We start from the raw sequence: 23,674 nt of genomic DNA on the forward strand, positions 1-23,674 counted from the left end.
ACATTAAATGTGCTAACAAAACAGAAATGTACTAACAACACAGAAACTAAAATGTAATTATGTGTTTGCTTATCATATAAACATATAAATCATTTAATTTTTACACTAGCATAACTATTCTTGTTATTATTCTAAAACATTATTGACCTTGTTTTTGTTTTACATCAAAAAGGTTATGAAAAAGTTGCGTATAATAATCTACGCATTTTTAACATATAAATAAAGATGTGTTTATATTACATTGTCAGTAAGCTTTGTTGTTTTGTTTTGTCAACATTTAATTAAAGGTAAGTCATAAAATTTTCCTTATATTAATTTAATGCCTTAAATTGTAGAAGTTATTTATAATATTACGCTTAACATTGAAGTAAGAATAGTATATAATGGCGGAAAACCTTTTATCAAGAAATATAAACAGAGTATATTTTCTATGCCCTTATAAATGTTATTTGTACACAAAGCTTATATCTTCCTAAAAAAACAGACACTTTTTTTCTAATATGAATCGGGCTTCGAAGGCGAAGTGGTCTAAATAATTCTACTACTGCAATCAGTAGCCGGTCAATACTGATGCTGTGAGTTCGAACTCCGCTCGTGCAGGTGTACTCGTCTCCAATATTTGTTGACTAGGATAGAAAGTTTGAGAAAGGTGATTTTCTCCGCGCACTCCAGCCTCACCGACCCATAAAATCTGACCGTCATGAAATAGACCAAAAGTTGTGCTTTAAAGTTGCGGTAAAACACCAACAATACATCAATCAATCCTAAGACGTTTTACATTTATTGATGTTGCTTTGTATTGTATATCTGAGTTGCTATTCTATTGCAATATTTTTTTCGTCGGTGTTTTTTCTGATTGTCAATGTATTGTTATGCTCCCAAACCCGCTTTCATATCTTTATTTCAAACTTGGTTTTCTGTGAAGAGTTGACTCATTGGTTATACCAAATTCCTTTTTTCAACATTGTTGCACCTTTTTTGTCGAAAATCTCAGTTAACTGATGGCTAATGTTTTAACTGAAATCACTTATTGTATGTTTACATTGATTAACAAGATTAATGAAGAACAGGAACTGATAACGATCTTTTTTAATTACCAAATTTGTTTTAGCTCAATCTCTTTTTTAAGTGTTTAATGATATTGTAGTCTGTCTTTTCTTTTAGCAAGGGTGTTCTTCGTCATTTTTCAATTCTATTTCGGCAATAGTGTTTTTTGCGTTTTTCAACTTGTTTTTTTTACCAGCAAGAATGTTCTTCGTCCTTTTTAAACTTATGAGTTTGATTGCCCGCAAAGTGTCAGCTTCACAAAAATAACATCGTTGTTTTTTTTTCAAATATTGTACTACACGCGTTTTTTCCCTTTCATATATTACAGTTTGTATGAAAGATGACAAGGTACAATTCTGTTGCGATTTTACTTCTACTTGTTCTTATGACGAATTGTGGTAAATATCTCTAAATTCGAATTATTGATACACTTGACAATTTTACCACCATTTGAGAAGAAAAAAATCCTGGTTACAAACTAAACCTGAAACACATCAAATATAAGAGGAGAACTACGAGCAACAGAAACACAACATTAAAATGTAACACATACAGAAACGAACTATAATATAACAATGGCCATTATCCTGACTTGGTACAGGACATTTTAATAAAAAAAAATGGTGGGTTGAACCGGTTATAAAAAGAAACAACTGGCCTTAATTTTTAGAATTCTAGACATATTTTCATTTGAGCAACAGCAGATCCCACATTATCCAAATATTGACCTTCTTACTTAGTTACTATATATCTCACCGAAATCCCCGTCCGCTGGTGATATTGTGTGCAACCTTCTGAAATAAAAATATTGCAGGTCTATTGAATCTAACATTTTAATTGATACAAGAAATATAAATGTGTATTGTTCTTTGTCTTAAAGTAAAAAACCAAAACCACTACCTTTTCAGGAAGGCGTAAAAAAGATTTACCATTATTTTTTTCTCCTCATGAATTAAACAAAAATGACGCAATTATTAAGATACAATTCAATAACAATTTGTAAACAAAGTTGTAGAGCAAAACTTACATGTTATTTTTCGTACTATCCAGTCAATAGATACTCGTCGATTCTTAAAGTAGATTAAAATGTAAGGTCTGTTTTAAATAAACTTTACGAATGAAATTATGACACAGAAATATATTAGCTTATCCTGTCCCAGAGGTATCTTTCGTCCCTCTTTATAGCTTTGATAACTATTATGCAGTTCATGCATAAGGATCATATTCAAAATAGATTTACATTCTTTTCAATTATAAATGTAGAATCACGTTGCACAAGCGCCTGGGAGCGTCATTGTGCAAGATATTGTCGAAACTCTCCTAAACATAGCTTAAGAAGTTCCTGTTATTACAACGGTAAAATATATCAGTGCACATGTTATTTAAGTGATGGCAGAGCTGGATAGTTTTAGAGGTTTGTATTCATTATCATTAATCATTTCCGATGACTTTTTTTTATCAATTAAACCCATTTTGTTCAGCTCTCTGTAAATTTAAAAATGAAATAAAAAAAAGAAATAAGGTTCATATATATATATATACTTCAAACTCGGTTTTTATACATTCTTGCATATTATAGTTCTGAATTTTGATAATCTGTGAAGTCATCATAGTATGTTGTTCAAAAGACAATTGTTTAAAATTGGTTTCGATTGATTTCTGCATGTTAATACGATTTTTTAAATTTCGATTCACAAACTTCTGACCAACATGTTGAAACTCTTGTTTTATAGGTTCACCAGTACAATAGAAAATCATATCATATTTTGATGGTTTCTGCTTTAGTTTTGTAAAGATTGGGAAATTTGAAGGACACATTATTCATAACAAACAATATAAAAACATACTATAACAGTTGTATAGTATGATTATGAAACGGCCATTGTTTCTTGTAGTTTAGAAGCATTGTTATGCTTCTATTTTATAGATGTAAAGGACTATACCAAATACACGAGAAAGGAACTTCTAAAATACTATGGTTTAAAGACGCAGTGAAACGCCAAATGTTTGACTATTGATTATCAAATTTAAACTTTATGTATAAACTATCTTATACAATGAATGAAAACATATGGATCAGGATCTGTTTACTCTTTCGTAGATCACTCTTGGTGTATGGTAGGATTCATCTAGACTGGTACCCGGCCGTTATTGAAATTCATCACAATACTATTAGCATACTAGATATTCATGGAGAGAACCAACCTAGGATTCATCTTCCTCAGTATTAATTTTCCTATGTGTGTTTTATGTACTTTTGTTTGTATTTTCGTTGGTTTTCGTTTGCTACTATATTGACAGTTTTTTTTAGACTAATGAGTTTGAATATACCTTTGGTATCATTTCCCCTTCTTTCAAAGATGTATTTCATTCATTCTACTAAACAATTCTGCCATTAACTTGACTATTAAAATCATTACTCATTCATTATGTTGTAGTTGGACAACAGATGCCAGAGAGACAGTCAAACTCATAAATCGAAAATAAACTGACAAAGCCATGGCTAAAAATGAAAAAGACAATCAGACAAACAATAGTACACAAGACACAACATAGAAAACTAAAGAATAAGCAACACGAACCCCACCAAAAACTAGGGGTGATCTCAGGTGCTCCGGAAGGGTAAGCAGATCCTGCACCACATGTAGCACCCGTCGTGTTGCTCATATTATAACAAATCCTGTAAATAGTCTAATTCGGCAGGTCACATTCATGAAAGTGAAGGGAAAGTAACGACGTAAGAAACATGTCCGATATCATCTTTGAAACGGATATTCAATAACGGCCAACCAACTCGTGATGGCGTCCGTAAAATTTACGAAGGGATGATTTCATCTTCACCGTTTGGAACTCTTGGTTTAATAGCTTCCTTGTTACATGTAGCAGCAACCCTCTATCAATAACATCATGATAGGAAATACAAGCACGGGAATATCGTATCAGTTGGGAGATACGTACTGCTGCTGCTGGAATGTTGCTATTTGATGATTAGCAGTTATTTTTCATTTTTTTAAATATTGATCATACGCCGTTTATGATTTTGAATTTAAGAGGTGATCGAATATTCATGTATTACATACAAAAGTAGATAAAAAATATCGAACCAAATTGCAAATCTAATAGATGAAGGCCATAACAAACCAAACAAAATCAATTGTCAATAAATGGAACAAATGACAAACAAGTGCCATATTCTTAACTAGGTACAGGAATTTCAGAAGAAAATAATGGATTCAACCGGGTTTAGATGCTAGCCTTAACTCCCAAATGTATGACAGTTAATCATAAATATTACATTTGTTTTTCCTTTTGTTGATGTTTTTGAGTTTAGGACTTTGCCACTTAATAGAGGACCTTCCGTTTTGAATATTCCATTAAGTTCGATCAGTGTCTGAGCAGAAAGATGATTAACCAGGGATATGTCAAAATACGTATCGTCCTTTTTCTACAAAAAAAAGAGTACATCGGAAGATATAAAGACCTGGTAAATGAATATTCCGTATCACCTTCACAAATAATACACGATGGTCTTGAATAAATGATTCTAGGTACTGACGTTGTTTTTCATCTTAGTAATGTATTACAGTATTCTTTTCCTTTTCCTTGTAAATTATTACTTATACTGGTTAGTCTATTTTTTTAATATCCATAAGGTTTTATCGTTGATACTACATAATAGCAACAAACGATGGACTAGCAAACTATGCTTATAAGGTGAATTTCAAACTTAGGAATAGGGATCACATATCCTGTTTCGCCTTCTTTTTTCTCATCTGTCTCATGTATCAGAAAAGCAATTATACGAAAACCCTCATGTTTATAGAATCATATTAAGATTTTAACACAATGTTGACTGCTGCATCCCAATTTTTGACATTTTTACATATTATGCCTTCTTGTTTTGCTGACACATCGTTGTCAATTATTATGGAATTTTGTGCGACTGTCATTCAAGTGAGAGATTAAGCTAGCTATAAAGCCAGGTTTAATCTACTATTTTCTACATACAAAAAAGCCTGTACCAAATCAGGTATATGACAGTTGTTATCCATTCGTTTGAGGTGTTTGAGCTCTTGATTTTGCCCTTTTCTTAGGGATGTTTCGTTTTGAATTTCCCTCGAAATTTTGATATTTTTGTTATTCTAATTTTTTGTATGACAGTTGTTTATAATTCCAGTATATTGACTTATTCAGATGAACAACAAAAACATACATGATACATTAATGTGAATACACTTTGGATCTAGAAGCTAGAACTGTGTACAAAATATCACAGATACACAACTGACTGAAAAATCTAAACATAAAATTGAGAATGAAAATGGGGAATGTGTCAAAGAGACAACAACCCGACCATAGAAAAAACAACAGCAGAAGGTCACTAACAGGTCTTCAATGTAGCGAGACATTTCCGCACCTGGAGGCGTCCTTCAGCTGGCCCCTAAACAAATATATACTAGTTCAGTGATAATGAACGCCATACTAATTTCCGAATTGTACACAAGAAACTAAAATTAAAAAAATACAAGACTAACAAAGGCCAGAGGCTCCTGACTTGGGACAGGCGCAAAAATGCGGCGGGGTTAAACATGTTTATGAGATCTCAACCCTCCCCCTATACCTCTAGCCAATGAGAAAAGTAAATGCATAACAATACGCACATTTGAAATTCAATTCAAGAGAAGTCCGAGTCTGATGTCAGAAAATGTAACTAAAGAAAATAAACAAAATGACAATAATACATAAATAACAACAGACTACTAGCAGTTAACTAACATGCCAGCTCCAGACTTCAATTAAACTGATTGAAAGATTATGATTTCATCATATGGATATCAGGCACAATATACATACACATAAATCAAACACAGACGCAAAGATGTAGTTTATGATCAATTGTGAATTTAACAATTGCTGAAAAAAAGTTTTGTCGTTGATACTACATACTAGCAATAAACGAACACCGGACTAGCAAACGATGCCTAGAAGGTGAAGAAAAATCACCTCTACGGAATTAAGCAATTTCAAACTTAGGAATAGGGGTCACATATCCTATTTCGCTTTCAGTTTCCTCATCTGTCTCATGTATCAGTAAAGCAATTATAAAAAAGCCGCATGTTAACAGGAACATATATATTATAAGCTTATAGACATAGTTTTAAACAGACAGATGTAGAGCTGGTTTGTCTAAAGTGTAGAACCGAAACAGAAGACCTATGTCATGTGTAAACAACTTGTCCCCTGTATAAAAGAGGGACGAAAGATACCAAAGGGACAGTCAAACTCATAAATCTAAAACAAACTGACAACGCCATGGCTAAAAATGAAAAAGACAAACAAACAACAGCACACACGACACAATATAGAAAACTAAAGAATAAACAACACGAACCCCACCAAAAAACTAGGGGTGATCTCAGGTGCTCCGGAAGGGTATAAATGTATATGAACACAAGGAAAGCATTATATACCCATACCAAACTATTTATTATGATAATTATATATTAACAACTTTAAAATTGACAACTGACTCCAGTAACCGTGATGCAGTATATAGATATAGGAAGATGTGGTGTGAGTGCCAATGAGACAACTTTCCATCCAAATAACAATTTATAAAAGTAAACCATTATATGTACGTTTATAGTAGAATATCAGATCTATGCAAATTTGGTAATCATTCCAAACAACTTCTTGAAAAGATTGAAAACATGTAAAGAGAAAAAGATGTAATATGAGTTTCGATGAAACAACTCTTCATCCAAGTCATAATTTATCAAAGTAAACCATTATAGGTCAAAGTTTGGTCTTCAAAACGGTGCCTTGGCTCACACCAAATAGCAAGCGATAAAAGAGGGCGAAAGATACCAAAGGGACAGTCAAACTCATAGATTGAAACTAAACTGACAACACCATAGCTAACAATGACAAAGACAAACAGACAAATAATAGTACACAAGACACAATATAAAAAACTTAAGGGCACCCAAAATGACTTGTTTAAAATCATGTCTATCTGTAATCAGTAATTGAGGTAGGTTATATGTTTGTGTGTACGCAGACATAGCTTGACTTGTATTTTGTTGTGGAATTTGTACAGTGGAATCTCTTTGTCTCTCTGAATCAGTTAAACTTATGTTTTGTGAAATCATTTCAGCTTCACGTCATATTAAGGCTTGTGCACAGGGAAAGTTGGACTGTTATGTTTTTGGTAAATCTGCTGACTTCAACACTAAAAAAGCATCTCCTTTAAATCTTCTCAATCTGAACTTTACAGATGTCATAGTAGATACAGTAGTATTGTATCATTAAAACTAAAACTATCAGGAATGACAAAGCGTTCATTTATAGAGTACTACAGAAACAGCTTTTTAGCCTCAACTTAACTATCATTACGGGTTAATCGGTAGAAAGATAATGTGAATAACCGGTTAGGCAAACCGTGTTATATTTTGTTAAGGAGAAACATTTTCGTACTATAGTTATTCGCCAAATAACATGTACTTCTTAAAATAATAAAATATGCTCGAAATCATCATTACGACCAGTTCTTCGAGTTTATGTACAAACAAAATGAAAGCAAAAAGAAAGAAAAACAATTAAATAATTCAAATATATTATAACAGATAAATTACCAAACAGACTAGTTTGATTGTAGATTGTGGCTATAGATATAGGAAGATGGGGTGTTAGTGCCAATGACACAACCTTCCATCCAAATAACAATTTATAAAAGTAAACCATTATAGGTCAATGTACGGCCTTCAACACGGAGCCGTGGCACACACCGAACAACAAGCTATAAAGGGAACACAATTACTTGTGTCAAACCATTCAAACGGGAAAACCAACGGTCTAATCTATATAAAAAAAAACGACAAACACGTATAAATTACATAAACAAACGACAACTACTGTACATCACATTCCTGACTTAGGACAGGTGCAGACATTTGTATAGATTTTATGATTATTTTGTGATGCTTTTGAATTTTTATCTGATTAGCGTACATTGTCAATTTTGTTCTATTCGCATAATATTTTTGTTTAATATCTGTACTTTCTTTTTAGCTCACCTGGCCCGAAGGACCAAGTGAGCTTTCCTCATCACTTGGCGTCCGTCGTCCGTCGTCCTGCGTACTGTCACTACACTGTTTTCTTTCACTGCTCTCTCCTACTCTCACCCATAATCACAGTCTCTCACTCTCTCTCTCCTACTCCCACCCTCTCTCCTACTGTCACACCTACTCTCACTCCTACACACTTTTCTATCCCTTTCCCTTCACACTCTCTGTCCTCTCTCCCTCCCTCCCTCACACACACACACTTTCTCCTCTCACACACACACACTTTCTCCTCTCACACACACACACACACACACGCTATCTCCCCTAACACTCTATCTTCACACACATAGTCTCTCCTAAACACACTCTGCCACACGCCCAGTCTCTCTCCCACACACATATACTCTCCTACACACACACACGCTCCCACACACACACATACACTCCCCCTCAAAAACACACACACACCCACTTCTTCCCCACACACACAAACTCTCTCTCTCACATATCTCACAGACATTAACACTCACACTGTTGGAGTGAGAGAAAGTAAGAAAAAGTGTGATAGAGAAAGTAAGAAAGAGTATGGGAGAGAAAGTAAGAAAGAGCATATGAGAGAAAGTAAAAGAGAATGTGCGAGGAAAAAAATCAGTTTGTGAAAAAGAAAAAAATGAAATATTGAAAGATTGAGAGAAAGAGAAAGAGTGAGATAATTTGAAATATAGAGAGTGATAAAAAATTGAAGATTGAAAGAGAGTTTAAAAGAATAAAGAGAATGAATGAAGATAAGAAGATCCGTTCCAAAATAATCTCTTCAAAGCCAGAAGAAATTACACCTTTTAGAGGTGCAAGACTATATCAGTCATGGGTTCTCCTCCGTCGGCACTGTTAATTGTAACAGTCCATTGGCGTGACCACCATTGCCTACCAGAATAATAGAAGGATTGGCGCTCTCACCTTCAGTTCCCTTCATCAGGTAAGAGCGCACCCAACATATTGAAATGAATCATTTTATCTAAATAAAAGTATAATGCAATTTGCGGTATTTTTTTATATCTGATTCTTTCAATTTAACTTTTGGGAAGGAACTCATTGATGGGTTTATTGCATTTGTATATAAATAGTTTATCACTCTATTGAATTTATCAGTTTGATAGTGTAAAAATGTTTTGCTTTTCAAATATTTCAAAATAATTCAAATAAACATTATAAAACATTACACGTGTTTTCCAGTATATTCACGTGAGGTGATTTAATCATTAAGACAAAAAAACACAAAATACACTCACTTTTACCGATATATATAAAAGTAAGGAGATGTTGTTTGAATGCCCTTGACATAACTATTTGCCAAAGTGCAAATGAAGTGGACGTAAACAGTTAACTATATTGCATGTCAACGGGATTTATTAAAATTATTTGCTCAGTCGGTATGTGTTTTTAGACTGATCTTTTTTCTTTTTTGTCTTTTTTTGTCATAGCGTTGTCAGATTGTCTTCGACTTATGAATTTGAATATCCTATGAGTTCTAAAAAAGCAACGGCAATATACCACATAAAATGTCACGAAAGTTTTCGTGTATACAGTAATAAAAACACGAGATAGGAGCCCAATATTTTCAAGATTTGTTTTTATTCTGTAAGTTTAGATTAATATATCAGCAATTAACTATTTTGGTACCAAATTCTCAGTCTTTTAGTTCATTCCAAGAAATCAACACTGTTTGTATCCCCAAAATGACATGTATAAAAAAAACACTAGAAAATTCAATATGTTAATGCCCTACCAGCAAAAATAGAGTGCATTGAGACTTATAGTCTGTGGTATCCTAATGTCTGTTAAGTCATATGCCCTTCAATCCTTCTTCTTTAATCTAAGATGTGTATGTACATGAACAATTCTGAAGTAAAAAGTAAAATCATAAAAATACCGAAAGCCTATGAAAATTCAAAACGGACGGTCCCTAATCAAATGTCAAATTCAAAAGCTCGAACACATCAAACGAATGGATAACAACTGTCAATATACTAGTACATCATCATCATGCATGATTTCTTGGTCCTAAATACAAATTAGCCTGGAGGACATATAAGGTACAATACATGTAGGTAAATATTTGATTGTTTGTTGGAAATTTTTAATCAAGTTGGACTGTTATGTTTTCGGTAAATCTATAGACCTTAAAAGGCATTTCCCTTTATTTTTTTTCAATCTGAACTATACAAACGTCATAGTAGATATAGTATTGTATCATTTGAACTAAAATTATCAGTAATGAAAAAAACGTTCATTTATAGAGTACTACAGATACCGCTTTTTAGCTTCAACTTAGCTATCGGTAAACCGGTTAATGGATCGAAGATAATGTCAATAACCGGTTAGGTAAACCGTTTTATATTTTGTTATGGAGAAACATTATTATCGTAGTTTAATTATCCGCCAAATAACATGTATTTCCTAAAATAATTAAATATATATATAAAACAACTTGTCCCCTGTATAAATGTATATGAGAACAAGGAAAGCATTATATACTCATACCAAAGTCTTTATTTTGAGAATTATATATTAAATAAAATTGACAACTGACTTCAGTAACCGTGATGCAGTATGCACGTTTATAGTAGAATGTCAGATCTATGCAAATTTGGTAATCATTCCAAAAAACTTAGAAATTCTTGAAAAGATTGAAAACATGTAAAGAGAAAAAGATGTGATATGAGTTTCAATGAAACAACTCTTCATCCGAGTCATAATTCATAAAAGTAAACCATTATAGGTCAAAGTTTGGTCTTCAAAACGGTGCCTTGGCTCACACCAAACAGCAAGCGATAAAAAAGGGCGAAAAATACCAAAGGGACATTCAAACTCATAGATCGAAATTAAACTAACAACACCATAGCTAACAATGACAAAGATAAACAGACAAATAACAGTACACAAGACAAAATATAAAAAACTTAAGGGCGCCCAAAATGACTGGTTTAAAATCATGTATATCTGTAATCAGTAATTGAGGTATGTTATATGTTTGTGTGTACGCAGACATATCTTGACTTTTATTGTGGAATTTGTACAGTGGAATCTCTTTGTCTCACTGCATAAGTTAAACTTATCTTTTGTGAAATCATTTCAAGCTGCACGTAATATTATGGCTTGAGCACAGGGAAAGTTGGACTGTCATGTTTTTGTTAATCAATAAAACTAAAATTATCAGGAATGACAAAGCGTTCATTTATAGAGTACTACAGATACAGCTTTTTATCCTCAACTTAACTATCGTTAACGGGTTAATCGATCAAAAGATTATGTGAATAACCGGTTAGGCAAACCGTTTTATATTTTGTCAAGGAGAAACAACTTTCGTACTTTAGTTATTCGTCAAATGACATGTATTTTCTAAAACAATAAAATATGCTCGAAATCATCATTACGACCAGTTCTTCGAATTTATGTTCAAACAAAATGAAAGCAAAAAGAAAGCAGAAAAATTAATTAATTAGATTATATTATAACATATCAATTACCAAACAGACTAGTTTGATTGTAGATTGTGTCTATGTTTAGATTTTATGATTATTTTGTGACGCTTTTGAATTTGTATCTGATTAGCGTAAAATGTCCATCTTATTCTATTCGCATTATATTTTTGTTTTATATCTGAACTTTCATTTTTGAGAATATTGTTTTTTTCTTCCGTTTGAATGGTTTTACACTAGTAAAATTTTGTAGGGCTATTTATAGCTTGGTTTTCGGTGTGAGCCAAGGCTCCGTGTTGAAGACCGTACCATGACCTGAAATGGTTTACTTTTATAAATTGTGACTTGAATGGAGCATTGTCGTATTGGCACTCATACCACATCTTCCTATATCTTTTGACATGCATCCCGAACTTAAAGTTGTGAGAGATATTTCCAATTTTGTTGTCAACGTAACTTACAAATACAACTCGAGTTTCACGCGGCGACAATTTCCGATGGAATGACTTACATTTCCTCATATATGTAGCTTTGAAATAACTTTGCTATGAGTTGTTTAAACTTAATACAAACTTTGAAAATTGTAGAAAATGCAGATATCTTCAGACTAACACTTTATAATTTAGTGTTACGTCTTATAAGATCAACTACAATCAAATTGACCGTTTCAAACTCAAAGTGGTCTATTGGTGCCTGAAGCTAGGTTATAAAACATGGATTAGTTCTAGGAGTACTATATATATGCTTGATACACCAAATTAAGTTTTTTGATTGGCTGAATTTGGATCGAGTATGAGTGCAAAGATTAATGACCGTAAGCCCATACGCCCCTATTAAATTATATAGATTGATGGTATCTTTTCTTATTATTTGACCCTTTACATAATGGGCTTGTCAACTGATAATTAAAGAGCAAATGTAGGCGTAAGGCTAGAGTGGACGGATATAGTAACTTTAAATAAGAAACGAAACAAAGGAAGTATTTTAGGGTTTTTAAACGATCCTTGATATTTCTATAACACTCTGTTTTATAAGCAATTAAAAACAAAGATGAGTACTTTTATATTGTCATTTCTAAATATTTTGACCACTGTATTTGTTCGAGTCTTCGCCTTTCTTTTGTTAAAAAATGTTTCCATAGGCAGATACATATTAAAATCAAATTTGAGTATAAAACATAAATTAAAAGGAATAGAATGTCCTTTATTTAACTTTTGTTGTCTTAATAATGGTAATTTCTTACAAAACAAAGGAAGTATTTCAGGGTTTTTAAACGATCCTAAAATATTACAATCTCACTCTGTTTAGTCAACTAAATTCAAAGGTTAGTACTTTTATATTTGTATCTCTAAATATTGCAACCATTGTAATTCGTTAAATCTAAGCTTTGTTTTTAATATTTCTTAGCCGGTATATTTAAATTAAATCTGAATAAAATATAATTTAATGAAAAGGAATAGAAATGCCCTTCATTCATCTTTTGTTGCCTTAAAAATTAAAATTTCTTATTTACTTTGACATTGTTATGCAATAGATAAATTCATAGATAGAGTTGAAATAAAAATAACATTTAAACACGTACGTTCTTTAAACTTAAATAAAAATATTTCATGCGTTTCAGAATAGAATCTTTTTGTTATTGAGATGGATAAATCTACAACCGTTGACGGCAAAATTACCTAGAGGACAACTATTCAAATGAATTGACCGACTCTTCATCACAACTTAATATGTCATCAAATAAGACTTAAAGCTCAAAATAAAGGCAAAGGATTCTTTAAGATAAATAACAGTATACTGAATGATACAAAATACAAAGAAATAATAATTAAATTAATTGACACCCATAAAGAAATAATACTCACCAAGAATAACGATCCTCGAGTCAGTTGGGACATTCTGAAAACTGAAGTAAGGGAGGCAACCATTACATACTGCAAACAAAAGGCTGCTGAAAGTAAAAATAAAATTAAACATTTAGAAAATAAGTTAAATTCTTATACGAAAAATCAAGTAATTCTGAACATTCTAAAATAGAAATAAATAATGTAGAAAACAACTTACAAAATTTATATATAAAAGAAACCAGAGGTGCACAAATCAGAACCCGAGTCAAATGGGCAGAAGAAGGGGAAAAAAAACACAAAATATTTTTTGGGTCTTGAAAAATCAAGACAAACTAAGAAAACTATTTCTGCCCTCAAAAATAATCAAGGTAATATAGTTACAGATGCATCTGATATTCTTATTCTTGGGAAAAACTATTACCAAAATTTATATAAAAGTACTGAACCAGATCCAGATAAGTGAAACAAAGATAGATCACTCACTATCCGATACTGAGAGTGAACTATTGGGGGGCAACCTAACAGTAGAAGAATGTACAAATGCTATATTTAATATGAAACTAAATAAATCCCCTGGACAAGATGGTTTAAGTGTAGAATTTTATCGTACCTTTTGGTCATACATAAAAGAATCCGCAGTAAAAGTATTTAATACATTCTATGAAAAAGAAGAAATGACAACACTCCAAAAAATAGGTGTTATTTCCTTATTATATAAAAAAATGATCCATTATCATTAGACAACTATAGGTCAATCACTTTATTAAATGTAGATACTAAGCTTATGGCCTATGCCTTAGCGCAGCGATTAAAGCTAGTGTTGTCCAAAATTATTCATAGTGATCAGAATGGATATATTAAAAATCGGTACATAGGTTTTAATATTCGCCAGATTCAAGATATAATAGACTACTCAGAAAAATTTAATATAGAAGGAATCTTATTGTTCATAGACTTTTCCAAAGCCTTCGATTCTTTAGAATGACCCTTCATGTATGAATCCCTATTAAAATTTGGAGTACCACCTTCCTTCTTAAAATGGGTAAAAACTTTATATAATGATACTAAAGGATGCCTATCTAATAACGGCTGGATCTCAGAAACCTGTAGACTTCACCGTGGTATAAAACAAGGATGTCCGTTAAGTTCTCTTATTTTTGTAATAGCAGTTGAAATCTTGGCCTGTAGAGTAAGACAAGATTCTAACATTAAAGAATTTCAAATTAAACTTGATGAAAAAACACATAGTCTAAAAATTTCCCAATTAGCTGATGATACAACTCTCTTTCTCAATTCTAAAAATGAAATTCACCAAGTATTGAATCTAATAGAAATATTTGGAACGCTTTCTGGTTTAAAACTGAATAAATCTAAAACAGAAGGTATATGGTTGGGTAGACTTAAACATTGTAAAGAAAATATTGAAAATATACACTGGAGCAAGGAACCAATTAAAAGTCTAGGTGTTTACTTTGGATTAAATAAAAGTGAATGTGACAAATTAAATTTTGAAAAAAAAACAATGAAACAGTCAAAAAAATTAATACTTGATTGGGAAAAAAGAAATTTAACAATGATAGGTTGAATATCAGTTGTTAAGTCGCTTATTTTACCTAATCTTACTTTTTTAGCTTCGGTTGTTTCAATACCCCAAATGTACATAAAAGATTTTAAAAAACACATATACAATTTTATATGGAATAATAAACAAGAAAAGGTAAAACGTTCAACACTTACCAAAGATTACACAAATGGAGGTCTAAAAATGACAGACATTGATTACTTTTGAATGCATTACAAATTTCATAGGTTAAACGATTAACCGCAAAAGAATTTGCTAATTGGAAAGTCATTCCAACATATTATTTCAATAAATTTGGTAAAAACAACCTTAAATTTCATATAATGCCTGACAACATAAAATCATTACCTAATTTAAGTAATATACTACCCTCATTTTACTTGAACATGTTAAAGAGCTGGTACGAAGCAAATAATAAACTACACTACCAATAATTTACCCACACTTTTTTGGTACATTTCTACCCTCGTGCATATCAGTACTGTTAGGAAAGACTGAAAACTTATAATGTTATACTTTCAATGAAATCAGTACTGATTTTGTCAGTACTGTTTCAGTACTGATTTTGACAATACTGTTTTAGTACTGATTTTGACAGTACTGTTTCAGTACTGATTTTGACAGTACTGTTTTAGTACTGATTTTGACAGTACTGTTTCAGTACTGATTTTGACAGTACTGTTTTAGTACTGATTTTGACAGTACTGTTTTAGTACTGATTTTGACAGTACTGTTTTAGTACTGATTTTGACAATACTGTTTCAGTACTGATTTCGTAAGTAGTGTTTCGTTACGGATTTCTTCAGTACTGTTTCATTATAACACTTTTTAAATCAGACTGTATGTGTATAGTGATGCCTTGTTGTTTTGTATATTTGGGATGGGTTAATTGTTCTCTTTGACACTAACCCCATTTCCATTCATTTTCTATATCGTGACATGTTAATGTTTTCGTTATGTTTTTTTTTATTTCTCTGATTTTTGTTGTCCTGAAGTGGTTTTGCTTTAGATCCAGCTCTTCGACAGTTACTTTAGCCTTTTTTTTTTTTTTTTTAAATATTCTGGCTTTATGTCATATTTATTGTCAGAATTGCATCTTGTGTGGTCTATAAGGTTTATGTTTTTAATACTTATTAATACTTCTATTTGACAATACCATATTACATGTATTTATATCTTGCTTGAGTCAAATCAGAACATATTGAACATTGGAACTCGGTATATTACTTTTGAGAAGATGGCTGGATGGATTGATGTTATGTGATCCAGTGGCAAGTTAAGTGCAGGAAGAGGACATGATACTCAGATATAAATACAATGTAATTAACATACTTTGTACAGAACTAGACCAATAATGCACTGAGCTCCTTTTTAACATGCTAGTTCACCACAAGGAGAGAATCTGCTATAAGACATGTCCCCCTACATGAACAGGTACCTCCAGACTGAACAGTGTATGTTTTTCTCCTTTTACTGTGAGCTGAGCGAATATTCAGAATACGACCACTTTTTTAGTCTAATTTCTCATAAATAAATTTCCAATCATATGCTCATTGTAAGATTTTTAATGGTTAAATACATTTATTGACAGATTTCTTTTTTTTTTGTATACATTAATCATGCTGCAATTTCATTCACTTGTAATGAGTGTATTGTGAATAGTAACTTAAATACATGTATGTATAACTCTTGTACTCTTTCTTATAAAACTGCAGAGCGTATTTTACGAAAAGAATATATGAAATTTGGTGTTACAATATTTAGGCATCCCGTTAACGGGGAGTTGAAAGGGTGAGAACTACATTACTCAGTATAGCATGTTCACATGAGGACTGATGACTTTCAGAAACTCTTGGTTTGTAGTTCCTCAGAAATCTCTGATGGATTTGAATCTTACAGACATACAAACAGAGGTACATTTTGTAAAATAAGTATAAAAATTTAAAGAAAGATTTCCAACAGACTGATTAATGTCTGACGGAGGTCATTTGGTACATAATTAACCTTTTTGATTTTTGAACATATATGGTTTGATTTTCAAAATTGATTTTTATTGACTGAATAAAAACAAGCTGAAGAACTCAAATTTTTAGTTCTATCTTCTTATCAACTGCAAAAACTTCCATTGCAAATACAATAAACAGTAATCTTAAGAATGAACAGCATTAAAAAGTAAAAAAATGTGTTTTTCTCTCTCTCAATTTAATGTTTTTTAAAATAACTGTTTCATAATTCTGCTTCAATGTTATTTTCCACTGCTCTTCCTATGCATGTTATATATATCTTTGCCAACTTGTTTCTGGAAAGGAAAAAGTGGATTATAACATTTATCATTTTGTTAAAGTCCAATAATTAAATAAGATTAAACATAGGTCAACCATGACATAATGTGAATCAGTGTACATGCATTGCTAAAGGTGGTATAACGTTAATTATACAAGGTTTATATTATACAGGGAGAAAAATGAAAGAAAAAAATGGAACAATGTTTGATTTACCTACTTGAAAACTGGCCTTGAAGTCATTAAACTTTCGAGTCAGTTATTTACTCAAACTCCAAAATCAACAAATCAACCAATCAAAATGCTGGATTTCAATTTTCGACCACGCTTTTTTTCTCCGGGCACTGAGAAATTTTTTTATGACTTCAGGGCCTGATCTTATACGATTTGGAGAAGAATTTTGGCGTCCCAAGTCTAGGTTCATGGCAAATCTCCATATTTTCAATACGGGCTGCACTTTTAACATTTTTAATTTGTTTTGTTATAAATTAGGTCGTTAATTTTTCTAAATTAAATTGTTTCATATATTGTTTATGTCATGGTCTTTTGTAGCCGACAATACGGTATGGGTTTTCTCATTGTTGAAGTCTGCACAGTTGTATATTATTGTTCACATTCACATCGTCTCAAATTTGGTGGATAGTTGTCTAAGTGACAATCCTACAACTTTTTATTATTTTATACACTATGCAATAGTTTAAAAAAATAATAAAAGTATTCTTTTTGTGAATTTTTTCATTATTAGTACCAGTGGAAATTCTCATTAATGATTATAATATATTACTATTTTTTAAATCTGTTATTCGGTTACAGAGAAGGAGATGTTTGTTTATATTTCCTTTATGTTTCTAAGTTCAACTATGTCCTGCTGTAACACTCTGACATCTTTGGATCGGCACCAAAACACATATGTATTAATATAATCTGATTATTCGAGCACAATATCAATGCAATCTGTGAAACAGTTAAATGAGAAGTTGTGTGTACGAATATGTACTTCCCGTAGACTTTTTTTGTTAACTTTAATGATATCTTTCAATTGTTGAAGAATTGTATTTCTACTCTTTATTCTTTTGAATTTGCTCGTTGTTGGTTTGCTGTCATATGAACACACTACAACATTTCATGATATTGAAATAAAATTATAGGAATAATTGCAAATACTTACTTTAAAAAAATCATAATTGAGTGTAAAACTATGAATATATATACCTACCTTTCAAATTATGTCAATGTTCTACTGTCACCTTTCATACCAGTTCTATCTCTATCTCATATTTTATCTGTTCATGACAATTTTTAGTCGTTGATCTAAAACTTTATTTTCCTCATAGACTTAGTCTTTGTGTTCTGGTGGGATCCATTTTTAGATACCTATAACAATAGATCATACTGCATCAAATACTTTGCATGCATTTATAAAAAAGTTGTTTTTCCCAACCTGCATGTTATGGTATTAATTATGGACGTAACACTTTGTAAATTGTCCTTTGAAAAAATACATCATGAGATAAAGATTGTATTGATGATTTACAAAATTCTGTAAAGTGGTTCAGGAGTAATTGATGACACTTACGTGGGACATAAGGACAAGATTTGTTCCATATGTGAACACATTCTCACTAAGAAAATGTCACCAGAAGTGCAAGTCTGTCATCACAACGGATAATGTTTATGTGATACAGTAAAAACAGTAAAAACATTGGTAGTAAAATTATGCGGGATGTTTAATTTTCAACAAATGTAAGATTGGTCACCTTTAATCGGATGCCTCATATAGCATGTATAGAAAGAGAGTGCCATGATCTCTGCAGGTTAATAACTATTGCAACAACTCTTTTAGAGGCCATGGGTGGCCTTTTGTCTGAATATGCAGGAGGGCAAATTCCTGTCCACCTTCAATATGCTTTCGTTGTCCAGTGGCAGTCCAAGTTTCATTGACCTTCTTTCACCCCAAATGACATCTTTTACAGGACTTACCTATTGTACTTATTTAACAATTGTTTTGAACATGCATGTAATATTTGCCACTGGACATTAAGCAAATTTTTAACACATGTACTCCAATAAATATTATTTTGAGGAATCTCAGTAGGATCATTTTAAACTATTGGGATTATCCTCTTGAAATATAAATATTATTCATACAAAGTATTGCTCAATAATTATGTGTCGGATTACTAATATTCGTGTGTCGGTCCAATGGGTCGTCGGACTAATAGGGCGTCAGGCTATTGGGGTGTCGGACCAATATGGTGTCCGAACAGAAAGATTTAAAAGGCAAAAAAAAATTAAAAAATGTGCAACTTATAAAAGGGTCTGGTCTGGAAGTGGTTTCTTCATTTCTGTATTCTGTAATATTCTATACCATTTTTCACTTTTTATTATTAATTTTGCCTGTTATTCTCTTTTCTTCATATTCAAGCACCACACTATTATCGATTCTTCATTGCTTTTGTCTACTTTATAACAACAATGGGAATAATATGAAAGCCAGCCAAATAGGACATTGGAAAATTGTCTGTTTTCTGTTTCTTGGTTTATTCTTGCTTGTCGTTGGAGGCAAACTTTTGTCTTTCTGTCTCTTTAGTTTGTGTGTATTATTATAAATTAAACGAATGTAACACAAATTTGCCATCTTAAAACAAATATGTTGATCATTGCGTCTGTTATTTAATCTCTTTTTAACAGAAGGAAAAAACTAAGATTAAATATAATCAACAGAAGTATAAAAAAACTATGAACTAAGTCTTTGAAGTTAGATGCATGATTTTTGTCGAGCCTGCAACTTTTGTTGCAGAAAGCTCGACATAGGGATAGTTATCCGGCGGCGGCGGTGTTAGCTCACTTCTTAAAAGCTTTATATTTTGGAAGGTAGAAGACCTGGATGCTTCATACTTTGTATATAGATGCCTCATGTTACGAACTTTCTGTCAGTCACATGTCCAATGTCCTTGACCTCATTTTCATGGTTCAGTGACTACTTGAAAAAAAAGTTGAGATTTTTTGCAATGTTAAATTCTCTCTTATTATAAGTAATTGGATAACTATATTCGGTATGTGCGTACCTTGCAAGGTCCTCATGCCTGTCAGACAGTTTTCACTTGACCTCGACCTCATTTCATGGATCAGTGAACAAGGTTAAGTTTTCGTGGTCAAGTCCATATCTCAGATACTATAAGCAATAGGTCTAGTATATTCGATGTATGGAAGGACTGTAAGGTGTACATGTCCAACTGGCAGGTGTCATCTGACCTTGACCTCATTTTCATGGTTCAGTGGTTATAGTTAAGTTTTTGTGTTTTGGTCTGTTTTTTCTTATTCTATATGCAATATGTCTACTATAATTGGTGTATGGAATGATTGTAAGGTGTACATGTCTAGCTGACAGGTGTCATCTGACCTTGACCTCATTTTCATGGTTCAGTGGTCAAAGTTAAGTTTTTTAGTTATGGTCTATTTTTCTAATACTTTATGCATTAGGTCAACTATATTTGGTGTATGGAAATATTTTATGATATATATGTCGGTTACGCAGGTTTTATTTGACCTTGACCTCATTTTCAAGGTCCATTGCTAAGTTTTAAGTGTTTGTGTTTTGGTCTGATTTTCTTTATTTATAAGCAATAAGTCAACTTTATTTGTAATATTGAAGAATTGTTAGCTGTACATGTCTGCCTGGCATGGTTTATCTGACCTTGACCTCATTTCCATGGTTCATTGATCAATGTTTTAATTTTCTTGGTTAATATTGAGTTTATGTGACAGTTGTAATAAAGCTTTATATTTAGGTCTATCAAGATAGTATCAAGGATTAGTAAAGAGGGCGAGACATTTCAGTGTGTGCACTCTTGTTGTTATTAGTTGTTAGTGGCTTTGAACTAGCTGTCAGTAACTGCAAGTACTCTCAGATCTGTATTTAGTGACATTTTTTGTTGGGTAACGGTAACGTCCATTATGTTTTTGTTACTGAGATGTATTTCTATTTGCATTCATGTTATAAATTTAAAGTTAAATAAGCCTTTTTCAACTGAATTTTATAGTTTGTTGTTATGTAGTACTGTTACAACTCTGTTCCAGGTTTAGGGGGAAGACCGTAGCATGTTTAACCTCACCACATTCTGTATATATGTTCCTGTCCGAAGTCAGGAGCCTGTAATTCAGTGGTTGTTGTTTGTTGGTGTTACATATTCATTGTTCGTTCATTTTTGTACATAAATAAGAACGTTAGTTTTCTTGTTTAAATTCGTTGACATTTGTCATTTTGGTGCCTTTTTTAGCTGAATATGCAATATGGCTTTGCTCATTATTGATGGCCGTATGGTGTCACAGACCTATATTTGTTAATTTCTGGTCATCTGATCTGTTGTGGAGAGTTGTGATTATTCCACTCATTTTGGGTGCCATGATTGGCAAATAAAATATATGTTGTTGCTGTTGTTGTTGTGTCGTTGGCAATAATACGGCATCTTTTTTTATAAACAAATATATATATATATATATGTAAATCGAATGTTCTGTTTTCCCTTATGAACCACATTTGAACTAAATTCTTGAAGGGAAAGACATTGTTTTTGTTTAAATGTCAACAGAATACAAAATGTTGTGTCAACAAAATACAGAATCAACATTCTGTATTCTGTTGACACAGTTTTCAGAATGTTGATTCCGGCAAAATATATGATCTGACAGGATGCTCACGGAAAAAAACTTGTGATGGAAGAAGACATACATGTCATTTGTAAAACATACATGAACAATAGCAATCCGTAGATGATTCGAAAAGGATCCGCCATCTCTGACTTGTCGTAACAATCGTCTCTTTCTGTAACTTTAAGACTTTCTGCAAGTGGCTGGTAAACCGATATTTTCTCTGCTGTATTTCTGTATCCTATCCTTCCCGGCTGATCTGCTGTTGTCTCAAATTTTGCCGTTGATGTTATTATCGTAATCACAAAAGCGCGTCAATATGGAACATACAATTGCCTATCGTAAAACGTTTATGAATAGAATAGAATAGAATAGAATATCTTTTATTTCCATAAGAGGTACCCTCAAGGGGCATAGTGCATATACATTCATGACAATATATAGTTACAAACAATTACAAATACAATAAAGCAAAACAACAAAACAGTATGCTTTAAAAAGTTAGACATTTTAAATATTACTTACAGTATCCCAGTGTTATATTATAAATGTTTACTCAAGGCAGGTGTTTTGATAAGAAATAGCCAAGTTGTTTTAAAATATTAATAGACTCACAGTTTAATAGCCAAATAAATTTATTGACCATATCCAGGGAGTAAAAATTTTTACATTCTTTAAATATCAGATCAAATAACATGTCTCTATCCTTAGAGTATACAGGACATTCTATAAGGAAATGAAGTTCATCTTCCACTTTATTCAAATCGCATTTATCACAAATTCTTTGATGAACTTCTAATTTGGAATATCTCCCAGTTTCAATTTTAAGTCTATGAGATGAAATCCTGAATTTTGTGATAGCTTTTCTCAAATCAAAATTTTTCAAGATATTTAAATAATTTTCTTTACAAAATGATGTTTTAAACTGACAATATGTTCTTAGTTTTCCTTGGCTATTTTGGCTATAAGCATTTTCCCAAGATTTGACATAGGATACTTTTAAACAATTAAGTAAACATTTTCTGAATTTGTATTTACTAAAATTAATGAAGTTACTAGGCAGGTCAATAATTTTACATAAGTGTCTGACACTGCTATACCAACTATTGTGATTTTTATCATCTAAATCTTTAGAGGTTTGTAAGGCTTTATATAATAAAGAGTCCTCAGGCATATTTTCAATTCTAAAATAATAATTCAGTAGATTTTTCACAATACTAATATAAATAGGAAATCTACCTAGTTCAGAGAGTACAGCAAAATTGCTGCTCTTTCTGTTTACACCCAAAATAAATTTTGTTATTTTCATGTGTAATTTATCTGGTTCAAGATCTGAATAAATTTTATCTAAGACTATATCATTTCTAAATTTACTACTCTTTGGGTTAAATGTACCCCAAATTTCAGAGGAATATAAAGAAATAGGTTTGATCATGTGATCAAATAGATGTAGACTGGTATTAATTTTTGGATGTGAACGAATAACATCTTTGCATAATTTATAATAGCCTTTTAGACTCTTTTTGTACAATTCCTGTCTTGCATGAGAGAAGACTCCTGAAGCCGAAAATATAAGGCCTAAATACTTGTAGTGCTGTACACATTCCAGTTCAACTTGCTGAAGAGTAAATTTTTCATTGATAAGTCTACCTTGCTTATTAAATACTAAAATTTTTGTTTTATTGGTGTTTATGTTTAAGCACCAGTCAGAGCAAAACTT

At 31.9% G+C, this 23,674-nt stretch overlaps 2 long non-coding RNA genes across 2 annotated transcripts in view; one reads left to right on the forward strand and one right to left on the reverse strand.

Moving 5' to 3' along the window:
• The first annotated feature begins 239 nt into the window (after positions 1–239).
• LOC143047617 (uncharacterized) overlaps positions 240–23,674 on the forward strand; it is a 102,700-nt gene continuing 79,265 nt past the window's right edge. The window contains exon 1 of the long non-coding RNA XR_012969614.1: positions 240–287. This is a non-coding gene — a long non-coding RNA (uncharacterized LOC143047617). The remainder of the gene's footprint in view (positions 288–23,674) is intronic.
• On the reverse strand, positions 16,572–22,285 carry LOC143047614 (uncharacterized). Its single transcript, XR_012969609.1, has 3 exons — positions 22,057–22,285; positions 18,521–18,678; positions 16,572–17,321 (listed from the first exon to the last, which is right to left on the reverse strand). It is a non-coding gene; the product is annotated as an uncharacterized LOC143047614 (long non-coding RNA).

This window comes from Mytilus galloprovincialis, chromosome 10, assembly GCF_965363235.1.
Source record: "Mytilus galloprovincialis chromosome 10, xbMytGall1.hap1.1, whole genome shotgun sequence".
Taxonomy (NCBI): domain Eukaryota; kingdom Metazoa; phylum Mollusca; class Bivalvia; order Mytilida; family Mytilidae; genus Mytilus; species Mytilus galloprovincialis.